We start from the raw sequence: 13,279 nt of genomic DNA on the forward strand, positions 1-13,279 counted from the left end.
AGAAACGATTGGTCCTTGCTTAGACCTAGTAAATACAGTACAAACCTATTTCAGTAGGTTCTGCTTAGCATGTACAGTCAATTTTGCTATAACATGACGTATGTATTGCTGAAAATCAATGAGCTATGCAGAATCACAAAGTGAAAACCAAGGGCTAATGGGAAAATGGGATAGGAGCACAACACAGAAAATTGTGACTTATTTAAAAGGGTAGGCACCTAATAAAAATTGTAGCACAGTTTTACACATGTTAAATGATGATGAAATAAAACAATACTCCAATGTATATAGTACTTTACCTTGAAAAAGATAAAGTTTTCTCGTGGACTAGAGCATCGGATGGCTGCAACTTGTGAGTTATCGTGAGGCTGTGGAAGGGGTTTTTTCCCAAAATTGGACAGAAAGCGGTAATACCACATGTGCTTGGGTTTATCTCATAACACAGGTGGCAATCTGCGGGAACTGGTAGACATTGGAGGTGTATGTGGAGGTCAATTCAGCTGAGTGCAGTTTTCCGCACTCAGTGTTTCTCGTGGATGGGATAACATGTCAATCACATTGGAACAAACTTGCATTTTCAGAACAAGTGTGATTACGGGGCTGACGGTGCTGCCTAAAGAGATCACCACCCTTTATCTGTACTTTCAAACTCCCAAAGGTTCTTTGTAAGTTTGGCGCAAATTCATTGGTTAGCAAAAAGTAAGGTGAATATAAATGTTTTCCAGAAACACTGCATTTGATTGTAAAGCACTGTCACAGACCCCACTGGGGTTTAAATATGCCTCTGTACAATCTGAAAACTTCTGATTTCTAAAGCATGTCTAGCTCTAAGGGAATAGGGAACAGTCCATCTGTATACTGAGTGTCTGTTTTGTGTGAGGCATCGTGTTAGGACACGGTACACAGCAGTTGCCTGAATCCTATAATTTTACTAATTTAAGAGGAATTTTGCAGTGCTTTTCTTAGCCCTGGAACATCAGAATACTTTAGAGAAGAAACTGTTCAGTTAAAAAAGATTGCTAGACGTACACTCTAGTAATGTAAACTCATGTTTACTGAGCAGTGTGCTCCGGAATTTAGGGGAGGAATTTAGTGTGTATAAAATATATGGTACCTAAAGCAATTAAAAGGTATTTGAAAGAAATAGTGAAGACATTGTTTCCCCGAGTGTGTTCAGAGGAACACTAGTCATGATGGATGTCCAGAAAGTCAAGTTTGGGCAGCACTGCGTATTCTGTTCCCTTCTGGAGCACAATAATGATATCAGCATAGTAAAGACTCTGAAAGGTCCCATAGTAAAGAAGCATGTTTAACTTTGTTTTACGTGGATTCTCAAATGTACTGGTCTTTGAATAACAACCTGGTACCGACCCACAGAGCACATTCTGAGAAACTCCAGACTAAGGCGTTTATGATGCTCCAGAAGAACTATGAGAGGAAATTCTGTTTCTCATTTGGAAGTGTAGCGTATAAATCCAATGCAGAGAAATTGTATGCTTTTATTATTTTAGGTTTAGAAATGAAAATGTAAGAAGTGCATTCTTATGACAAATGGAAAATGAATCAGATTTGCTTGACTTGCCCAGCGATTTTTAATTTTTAGAATCTTCTATATAAACTAGCAATTATGATGATGCAGCCATCAAATGGTATGTAATTATATCCATGAAATAATGGATAGTGAGTACTTTTTAAAATGAAAACAAATTCCCTAAAGTAATTATTGGATGATGAAAATAAATTAATTCAATTCAGTACTTAAAGAATGAAAATTACTGTGATCCCTGAAGCAGTGTATGTGCAGATATAGGTTCTTTCATGTGAAAAATTATGGCAGAGAAATGCTGAAATATTAAGAAAATGTGATACCCACTGTTTTTTCTCCTATAAACTCAATCTTACCATTTAAGATGGTCAATTTCCACAGAGGCTGGTAAGCAGATGTTTCATAGCTAGTAAGACATGGGATCAGGATTCAGGCCAACTGCTCTCATCTCTGGGGCCTACATGCTTAACCCCTAACTAGAGCTGCAGTCATTAAAAAAAAAAATTTAGTAGAAATAACATTTCTTTCTTCTCCCTCCCCTCCTCTCCCCACTGTCCCAACCACCCAACAAAAGTAAATTTCTGTTGTAAACTTCTAAAATGCCATTCTAAATACTTTAATGTTAGAGAATACTTTGCGAAGCCATATTCCTTCTATATGACCGTTGTATTTTGGAATGTTAATAGCATTGCAGAAATGCTCTGTTTTACTGCATTGTGAAAATTGCTTTGATCTTTTAGGCCCCATCTGTACAAATATATTCACAATGACAATTGGCATTATTTGTCAAGAAAAATAGCTGCTGTTGATGACCGTGCACTTAATCCAGCTGATTCCAGGGAGACAGACAAGTTATTACAGCCCCCAAATCATAAACTGATCATAAAATAGTTTATCGAGTGGCTATGTGCGCATACATGCTCAGGTTTTCATGATGGTGGTTGTAGCATAGAATTGCAAGTGCTTCATAAAATTTAGGTACTTGCTTTTTTTTTTTTTTTTTTGGAAAGAAAATCACTTTAGTCTAATTAATTCACAAACAAAAGCATGTTTAAGTGGCCACACAAACACGCACCCAGCCCCAAACTCAACACCATCGCCGTGAGCTTCTATATGGTGAGAATACCCTCTTCCACTGCAGTCCTGAAGCACAAAAGCTATTAATGATCGAGGAGAGGTTTAACTGGTGGCTTCACACTTTATATCTTCACTATCAATTATATTTTTAATGCTAAACCAACGTGGTCATGAGAGATGATTTTTCATGCCTCCAACTGGAACTTCTTGATGAAGCTAACCCGTTCGCCAATCTGCACTGTTTTCAGCACCTCGCTGAAACCTGCACACAGCTTAAGTTCACCCTGGTTCTGGGCACACTCCAAAAGCTATTTCACCTCAAAAAAGCATGGGACACTCTGCTGCTGCTGTGCAGGCTGGGTTCCTCGAGGCTCCTGGTGAGTGATGTCAAGCCTTGAGGGCTCAGCATTACTTCCTCCACTGAAGCCACCAGGGAGGGCATGACCCAGAGTGTGGCCGATGGCAGAACCCACAGCCACGCTGGCTGCAGTGGCTGCCATCTGGGCCATCAGACCTGGCTGCCGGGAAGCAGCAGCAGGGGAGCCAACAGCAGATGGTGAAGCCGCTGTGGGTGGCTGAGCGGCGGGCGCTGGCCTGGGTGCAGTTCTCATCTGAGGTGCCCGGCTGGCCGGAGGGGCCACGCTGGAAGTGCGGCTTCGGCTTCCACGAGGCATCTTAAATGCGTGGCGAAGTGGGATCTAGAAGAGCGAGACTCGGAGGAGACCCGGGCTGCTTCTTAGTACTCGCTTTTTTGATATAAAAGATCTTAGACCTAAACATTGAGAAGAAAATTGGGGAATCAAGTAAATAAGAGTATAGCTCCTTCCCTGATTTATAAAATTTTATTCCCTATTAATGTTGCTAAATCACAGTTTGCTGTCCGAATGTTGGGTGGACCTCGTTGCAATTACTGAGTTTTTTCTAAAGTTAATCCTGGAAAAATAATTAATTGCCACAGTCAGTAATAAAATAATCATAAAAATAAACTTTTAAATTTTATTTAAAATGTATAGATATTTCTGACAGGAATGTATAATTAATTTCGGAAATGAGAATGGGGAAATTTCTTTTTTTTATAACTGAGATGTCACCAAACACTAAGACTTTGAAGCAGACTTCTAACAAAAGCTTCTGTGTTCTGACTCCTCCTCCGAAGAAAGATTGGTGTTCTTAGGACTTAGAATCTTTTTTTTCTCATGGTAAGAGGATTGTTTGTTGGATGGAGAGTTCAGGTAGGTTTTACTGTTCTTTTACCTTCCGGGTAATAAGTAAGGCATTGATGAAGCAGCCTTTCCCAAGTAATTTATGAGAAGGGAGCGTGCTATCTGACATCTGGACTTTGACACGTCTTCCAGGATGATGTGTGTGGACTCATGCCAAGTGATTGCCCATGTAACATGCAGCACAAAGTACTAGGCTGCCTGGATTACAAGCAGTCCTCAAACGGCCAGCTCTACAGATAGGTCACCTGAAGGAGGCCATTCTGTACCCTCATGAAGCCCACCAAGTTCTCCGAGCTGAGGCTTCCATACTCTGGTGTCCTCTCCCAGACTGTCTGTTCACTTTCTGCCCCGCCCCCCCAATATGACCAGTGCAGCAAATATTTTATCTGGTGGCTGCCCCCATTCAAGACACTTGAAGCAGGACTTCCCTGGTGGTGCAGTGGTTAAGCATCCGCCTACTAATAATGCAGGGGACATGGGTTCGAGCCCTGGTCCGGGAAGATCCCACATGCCGCGGAGCAACTAAGCCCGTGCACAAGTACTGAGCCTGCGCTCTACAGCCCATGAGCCACAACTACTGAGCCCATGTGCCACAACTATTGAAGCCCACACGCCTAGAGCCCGTGCTCTGCAACAGGACAAGCCACCGCAAAGAGAAGCCCGCGCACCGCAATGAAGAGTAGCCTCCGTTCACCACAACTAGAGAAAAGCCCACGCGCAGCAACAAAGACCCAAGGCAGACAAAAATAAATTAAAAAAAAAAAAGACTGAGGCATTACTCAGCCATAAAAAAGAACAAAATAATGCCATTTGCAGCAACATGGATGGACCTAGAGATTCTCATACTGAGTGAAGTAATAAGTCAGAGAAAGGCAAATATCCTATGATATTGCTTATATGTGGAATGTAAAAAAAAAGGCTACAAATGAACTTATCTACAAAACCGAAATAGAGTTACAGATGTAGAAAATAAACTTATGATTACCAGGGGGTAATGGGGGGAGGAATAAACTGGAAGATTGGGATCGACACATACACACTGCTATATATAAAACAGATAACTAATAAGGACCGACTGTATAGCACAGGGAACTCTACTTAATACTCTGCAATGGCCTATATGGGAAAAGAATCTAAAAAAGAGTGGATATATGTATTTGCATAGCAGATTCACTTTGCTGTACAGCAGAAACTAACACAACATTGTAAATCAATTATACCCCAATTAAAAAAAAAAAAAAGACACCGAGCATTACAAAGGCCCTCATCAGCCTTCTTGGCTGACCATGTAGACCAAGTCACCCATTAGTTAAATACCCATGCAAGAAACTGTAATTTAATTTGCCTTTAATTATAGTTAACTCTCTTGGTTCCAGCTCAACTGAGCCCCACCAAATCCACCTTGATTTTAGAGAAAGGGATGACTTTTTTCCCCCATCAGTAAATTCTAACATTCTAAAATTCTCTACTTAGCTTAAAAGCTAGATTTGTGGGCCGAGGCTGGAGGTAATGATGTTATCATAACTGATTCTTTTAGAATTTTGCTATGGTCTTTTAGAATATTTCTGATTAGAGAATTTGGGGTTAGGTATTTCTACAGTGGGGAAAAAAAACAATTGATATAAAAGGAAAAAAAAAGAATTTTACCTCAGAAATAAGTGAAATGTAGCATAAGTGACTGTTTGACCATTTACTATGATGCTGTCAAACTTAGAAATCAGATGTCACTTACATATTTTGAGCCTTGGACAGTTGTAGAGAAAGTACTCACTTATTTCATCAGACAGTGCCAAAGACCAATTCTATAGTAATGTAATGATACTTGTGGCACCTTATAGAATTCTTTTAATTTAAATTTTTTAAATTGACTCATTTTATATAGAATCAATTCTTCTAACATTTCCCTAATATTCTGTGGTGGTCTTCAAAAACTACTGATTATAATTTTTTATATTAGCCTTTGGAGATTTTACTGATGGGAACCAAAAGTAGGTTTCGTGAAAATCTCTGGCCTATACTCCTGAATAAATAACCACTGAAAACATACAGACATTCTGAAATTAAACCCTCCAATTTTGGGTTTTTTTTTTTTTTTTACCATTTTTTAAATGATATGATGTCAATTATATTGCACATTTCCTTGTCTGTTAAATAATTTAACTCTGAGGACTACATGCCTGGCACAGTGCCTTATGTATGGGGGCATCTGCTATGTTGTAAATCTCCTTTCCTTTTAAGGGTGATACAGTATGGTATTTAAGGGATCGATGAAGTTTGAAGGCGTGTTTGTATTTATACTAAGGATTCCAGACTGTTATCTTTTTTTTTTTTTTTTTTTTGCGGTATGCGGACCTCATTGTTGTGGCCTCTCTTGTTGCGGAGCACAGGCTCCGGACGCGCAGGCTCAGCGGCCATGGCTCATGGGCCCAGCCATTCCGCGGCAGGTGGGATCTTCCTGGACCGGGGCACGAACCCGTGTCTCCTGCATCGGCAGGCGGACTCTCAACCACTGTGCCACCAGGGAAGCCCCAGACTGTTATCTTTTTGTAATTGGTGATTATACTTACTGCTTCCTCACTGTCTCACGCCACAGCTCAGAACAAAGTAGTTTCTTCCTCATGTCAGATTTTCTGTGAACTCTTAGTAAGGCCAGAACTGCAGATCACCAGAGGAAATGAGATGACTACCTTGAACATCATTAACCTCATTTTTATACCCAGATCTCTCTGTAGACTCTGGCCAGCAGAGATCTGGGGGCTCTGATACCCAGCTGCGGGCTCGTACCTGTGTGTTTTGTGCAAGTACTTTTCTATACACATTGTGAGTGTTCATCTCTCCTTTTCCCTCAAAGCTCCTGACTTCAGCTTCCAAGATATGTCTCCCACGACACAGACAAGTAATTTCATCTCTCTGGGCCTCAGGTTCCTCATCCGTGAAATAGGGATGTTAGTAGTATATACTTCCCAGGGTTGTTTTGAAGATAATTGAGTTAATATCTGTAAAGGTCTTAGAGCAGTTGTGCATAGTAAGGGTTAAATAATTAAAAAAAAAGATTGACCACTGGATAAATGACTCTTTAAGCTTCTTAAAGAAAAGGAAAGATCTGAAAAGATACTTCTCCTAGTAGAGGGTGATCTACACTTTCTTTTCTGGGGTAGGAATGGAGTAATTTGGAGGGATTTGTATCTGAAGGAGCAGAACTGAAAGGTATTACCTAAAATATCTGTAGAAAGTGCTGGCAGTGAGCCTGGGTCCTGACTGGATCAAGTAATATATGGAAAGATGTCCATAGCAGCTCCTCTGGGGGCTCTTCATAGTAGATCTTAAAAGGAGACAAGAGGAATAAACTGGAAATACATGGGGATGGAGGGAATTGGGGACAAAGCTTATGCCATGAGTTAGCAGTTATCTTCGGTTACCTAACAAAGGCTGAAAGAGAGTGATTCTCAGGGAAGATGATATATATATGTAAGTCACATACATAGATATATAAATCTTTTAACCACCTGTCTGACATAGGTGTTTTTCTCAGCTTCTTCCATGGAAAGGGGCCCTGGCCATCTGCTTTGTTAAAAGAAAGCAGGCAGCAGCTTCGTGTGGCACGTGCAGGGGATGCCCTGCCGACCACCGTGAAGCTTGGAAGCCCTTCGTGGTGCCCGCGGGCGCTTGTCGAGAGCCGGGGCAGGGTGGGGTGGGGTGGGGTGCGGAGGACCCATGCCCGGGGCCCGCCTCGCCCGCTGCTGCGGCTGCTGCGCGCACCAGCTGCCCAACAACGGCGCTGGCATGCGGCCGGGTGGCTCTTGGCTCCAACAGCCGGGCCGCCCTTTGCCCCGGCTCGCAGCCTGGTGGTAATTCGCTCTAGGCTCAGAGGGGCAGCCCTGTCAAACTGCAGCCTGTGTTTATCTTGTAATCCACAGACAAGAAGAAGGGAGGCAAATTCCAGCCTTTGAAGAAGTTGTTTGGCAAAAGGAAAAAGAAAGGCACGTCGACGGCCCGGGAGGCGTCTGCAGGGCGCAAGTGTCGCTCTCCCCCGAGTGTCAGCAATGGGACCTTCTCTTCCGATGAGGAGACCCTGGAGGACAGCCTGAGGTAATCACTCGCACTTTTTTTTCTGACCTTCAGCGGAGTTCCGGGGTGGGGAGTGGGGTCCCGAAGGAGGCAGAGCGGCATCCTCATGGGCTCCACTTCTGGGAAGGTGGAGGACTGGGGTGCGTGGTGCGCTCTGTGCGGAGACGTTTCCTCGGGGAATTAGCATACGTGTCTGGCCTCACTTTGTGGGAGAGCATAGGGATGTGTGCCTTCATCTTGCTGCCCTCGCTGGGGGTGGAAGGCAGCAGCTCACTGCTTTGGCTCAACCCAAGCTCCTTGAGTTGGAGGAGACCACGTCCCCCTGTCCCATTGCCTGGCAAGGAGGAAGGGTGGTTCGTACACTAGGTTTTACACCCGCGTTGAGGATGCAAACTGCTGGGGCACAGGGTGTCACCCTTCATCCCCCTGGCCATGTCTAGCAACTTCCAGACCCTGCGTACAATGGGGCTTTTAGTTTCTGCTTCTTGTTCTCTCTCTCTCTCTCCTCCCTTCCTGTCTCCTTCTCGTCGTCCTTCTCCTTCTCTCTCTCTCCTTCTCGTTGCTCTTTCCTCTTTTCTCTCTCTTTCTCTTCCTCTTAGAGCACAGGCACTGCATCTGGCTGTTACCGTGTCAAGAACTCAGGCAAGCAGGGTAAGGAGGTACTTTCTCACCTGAGTGCTGGGAATTGAAGTCAGAGATGGTTATGTTCTGCTACTGACAGCTCAGAAGTCAGCTCCTCTGAGAAGCCCTTTCCCACTACCCGCTCTGATTCGTTTGCCCTTGACTGAGTGGCTCCCGCAAAGAACTTGTTACTTTCTCTGGAAATGATTGATCGGCTAGTCTGTCTCTCTCACTCAGCTGCCAGTTCTATGAAGCCAGGGACCAGGTTTTATTCAGCCTCACCTTAGGCACTCAAAAAGTGTTTCCTATGAATGACTGGCACTGCATTAAGTTGCCCTAGTACGTGTTGAAGGCATAGATGATGTAACCTGTGATATTCTCACTGTGTTTGAAGGACAAAGACGAAAACAGCCTCGGTGGTCTGTCTGTGAGTATAGTGTTGTCAACTACAGTTGAGCCCAGGTTACAGAATCCTCAGGCAAGCCGTGCACGTTAAGCATTACAGTGCCCACAACAGCATTTGTTAGCCCTAAGTAATGCTGACTCTTTTCCTCCACAGGCCTATATTGGTTTTCCATTGTCTTTATTAGGGAAACTATTGAATTTAACCAAAGAGAACAATTTCACTGAAAGGAGAACACAGCTAGCACCAAACTAACCCAATTGTTGGAATGTTAGTATCAATAGAGAATTAAGTATTGTCCAGCACGAATCAGGTTTGACTTTACTTTGGTTTCTTCCCTTGCAAAATAAGAATGTGAACCTTTTTGCTTCACAGCATCAGAATGAGGTACAGATACTAAAATGTGACCAAGCAGCAGTTTAAGGAAAAATCTGAGATCAAGTCTGGAAAGTTCTCCTTTGGAAGGACTGTCCTATGAAAACACAACTTGTCCTTTTTATAACAGGTTATGGTTTTGTCAAGTCTCTGATTTCTTGCTGAATTTTATTAGACTCTTAGAAGACCCTAGACCCTTGTTCTCTTCCCATTTAAGTGGTATTCTTTTTACCCCTTTGGGTTTTCCTTAAGGTTTTAAGTTTTAAAACTTAAAGATTTTAAGATTCGCCTTGGGGAAATCTACATTGGATCAAACAGCTACATTTCCATTAAATGTAGGTAATGTTACCTGTTCTTATTGGTAAACCTATATTTATGAGACATATACTATATTTTAATTATTTAATACCTATTTGTATAATACAGGAAGCTAGAAGGATAAGCTTGGGACGATGAGTTTAAAAAAGGCTCTTTAAATGTTTTTAAAATTAAAAAAATAGGAAAACAGAAGTTGCTTAAAATATATATTCCCTCTTCCTACTCAGAAACTTCCAATTGAAAAATAATTCCGCCCACAAAGTAAATATTACATGCATCACTTACAGTATGGCTGAACTTTTGATTATTCGCCCTATTTACAGATGGAGAAAATGAAAAATGTTGCTTCCAACAATTCTTATTTTCAGTTCACTGTTCAATTAACAGATATGTTACTTCACATTGCGTAAGGATTCAAAAAATGTCTGTGCCTTTTATTTGCTATTTCCAAAATGGGCAGCTCTCACTACAGCACAAAAGTCAAAATTCCATTAACATGATCTCTGGTGGAGGTTCCAAGGAGGCAGATTTCAGCCCAATGTGAGGGAAAATTTCTTAATTACTAGAGCTGCTTAAAAATGGGGAGGCTGGGTATGTGCCAGAGGCATTGGAACTGATGAAGGGCACTTCTGCACTAGGTGAGAATTTAAAGGAGCTGAACTTTAACATGCTGTCAAACTCTAAGAATCTGTAATTCTAGAAATGTCTCCATGGCCAAAAATAGCTCTTTATTGATCTCCTTCTGCCTGAAATTTCTCATTTCCTTTGGGTTTCAAAGCATTCTGTTCTCTCTAGGTTAGAAGCCTTTATTTCTCCTAGGCTACTACTTTTAAATTATACATGCCTATGGGAAAAGCAAAACAGTAAAACGTGATCAGTTTTTAACAATTGAATGTGACTTCCTTTAGTAACTAAATACAGCTAATATTGTGTTTCCCAAAGTGTGTTGAATAGATGTTAAATTTAAAAGGGGGAGAGGGTCAGTTTGACAAAGAGATCTGGGAAATCCTGGACCAAAATGAATTAAATAGGATTCTTTACATGGGACTTTTCAGATCTTTTACTATGCCAGTGTGCCCTGGGAATTTCCAAGAAGAGGGATGTAGTTTGCAGCATTTCCAAGATTTAACCACAAACTTTTGTTTCACAGAGAATATCCATTGGTGTATATTAAAGCTACCACGTATTAAACTTAATACAATGTGTTTTGCATAGGTGAATTCCCGTAATATTTACCGTGACTCTGAGATTGACGTTATTATTCCCATTTCAAAGATGAGAAAACTAGGGCTAGAGAATGACTTGCTAGTAAGTTGCTGAGCCACTATTCAAGCAGTAATGAGTGCATTGCTGCTATTCTGCCTCTGTATTCTGCTGTGGCCATACTAGGGAGCTAGTCATATGGCCCTGAGTTGTCCTGCTGGTCCTGGGTCACCAGGCTCAGGTATCTTCCTGCCTTCAGCTGCCTGATGGAGGCTCTGCTACTTATTGGGACACCACTTGTCCTACTTCCAATTTCTGCCTAACACCTGGCATTTACTGTGATCACGAATAGCTACAGCACTTTACAGTAAGCGCCAGCTGTAAGCATGGTGAGAACCGAAGGGGCTTCATGGAGGGTGAGCTCACTGTGGGGCTGGAGCAGATAGGAAGGGGCTCAGGAATGAGGAGAACTTGAGCTGTCTCCCAACAAGGGACAGGACTTGGAGTGCTGAGAGGCAAGGCACGGGTGTTTCAGATCAGGAATGACATGAGCAGAGACTTCACACAAGAATGAGTGTGACGCGAATAGAATAGGAGGAAACTTTCCAAATCATTGTGTGAGGCCAGTGTTACCCTAACACCAAAACATCACACACAAAAGAAAACTACAGACCAATAGCTCTTATGAATAAAGACATAAAAAATCCCAGACAAAATACTAGCAAACTGAATCCAACAACATATAAAAAAGGATTCTACACCATGACCGAATGGGATCTAAGCCAGGAGTACAAGGTTTGTTTTATATACAAAAATCAGTCAATATAACACACCGTGTTAATAAAATAAAGGACAAAAACCACATGATCATCTCAGTTGATGTAGAAAAAAGCATTTGACAGAATCCAACACCCTTACATGATAAAAACACTCAAAACTGGGAATGGAAAGGAACTCCTTCAACTTGATAAAGGACATCTACAAAAATCCACAGCTAATATTATACTAAATGGTGAAAGAATGAATGTGTTCCCCTTGAGATCAGGAAAAAGACAAGAATGGCTATTCAACACTGTGCTGTACTATACCATAGGTTATAGCTAGGACAGTTAGGCAAGAAAAAGAAATAAAAGGCATCAATTTTGGGAAGGAAGAAATAAAAGCTATCTATTTGCAGATACCATGATCCTGTATATAGAAAATCCTAAGGAATCCACAAATAAACCATTTGACTAATAAAGTTGAAACAGACTACAAAATACGAGATTAGGGTTTTTGCATTTCAATGTACCTACTTCTCCTGAGGAGACTGCAGGCTTCCCACAGCCCTCCTGTTAGTCCCACTGGTCCTCCAACCAGCCAAGGGAGCTCATCTCCCCTGTGTTGGACCCCAGGACTGGGGCACCCAATATGTGGCTTGAACCCCTCACTCCCCAGGGAGGTTCTCTGCCCGTATAATCTGCCTTTCCCTCTGAATCCCCTCCCTGGGATGCAGGTTCTGACCTGATCACTTCACACCCATTAGGAAGGCTATAATAAAAAAGACAGACAATAGTACGTGTTGGTGAGGATGTGGAGAAATTGGAACCCTCAAACATTGCTGGTAGTGTAAAATGATGCAGCCACTTTGGAAAACATTTTGACAGCTCCTCAAAATGTTAAACATAGAGTTACCATATGACCCAGCAATTCCACTCCTAGGTATATACCCAAGAGGAATGAAAATATATGTCCACACAAAAACTAGTTTACAAATGTTCACAGCGGCATTATTCATAATAGCCCCAAAGTGGAAACCATCCAAATGTCCATCAAAAGATGAATGGATAAATACAACATGGCGCATGTCCATACAATGAAATATTATTTGGGAATGGAAAAGAATGAAATCCTGATACATGGTATAACATGGATAAACTTTGAAAACAATACGTTAAGTGAAAGAAGCCAAATAAAAAAATAACACCTGTTATATGATTCCATTTATATGAAATGTTCCAAACAGGCAAATACACAGAGACAGAAAGATTAGCGGTTGCCAGGTGCGTGGTAGGGTGGGGGTGACTGCTGATGGGTACGTGGTTTCTTTGGGGTTATAAAAATCTTCTAAACTTACGTGACAGTGATGGTTGCCCAATTTTGTGAATATACTAAAAATCATTTAAATGTACCCTTTAAAAGGATGAATTTTATGGTTTTGGAATTGCATCTCAAAAAGATTTTGTTTCCTTGTTTTTTAGTTTTTTTTTTTTTTTATATATACAGCAGGTTCTTATTAGTCATCAATTTTATACACATCAGTGTATACATGTCAATCCCAATCACCCAATTCATCACACCACCATCCCCACCTCCTGCCACTTTCCCCCCTTGGTGTCCATACGTTTGTTCTCTACATCTGTGTCTCAACTTCTGCCCTTCAAACTGGTCCATCTGTACCATTTT

At 41.7% G+C, this 13,279-nt stretch overlaps 1 protein-coding gene and 1 pseudogene across 1 annotated transcript in view; one reads left to right on the forward strand and one right to left on the reverse strand.

The window, feature by feature from the left end:
- Positions 1-1,969: 1,969 nt before the first annotated feature.
- LOC111169476 (coiled-coil-helix-coiled-coil-helix domain-containing protein 2 pseudogene) lies at positions 1,970-3,360 on the reverse strand (annotated as a pseudogene).
- Positions 3,361-7,821: 4,461 nt separating this feature from the next.
- Positions 7,822-13,279, forward strand: part of CRACD (capping protein inhibiting regulator of actin dynamics) — a 60,087-nt gene continuing 54,629 nt past the window's right edge. The window contains exon 1 of the mRNA XM_022563706.2: positions 7,822-7,935. The gene's annotated coding sequence lies outside the window, so the exon portion shown is untranslated. The remainder of the gene's footprint in view (positions 7,936-13,279) is intronic.

The sequence above is a fragment of the Delphinapterus leucas genome, chromosome 5 (genome assembly GCF_059928025.1).
Source record: "Delphinapterus leucas isolate spDelLeu-1000000601 "Yukka" chromosome 5, BTC_Dleu_Yukka2, whole genome shotgun sequence".
In the NCBI taxonomy this organism is placed as follows: Eukaryota; Metazoa; Chordata; class Mammalia; order Artiodactyla; family Monodontidae; genus Delphinapterus; species Delphinapterus leucas.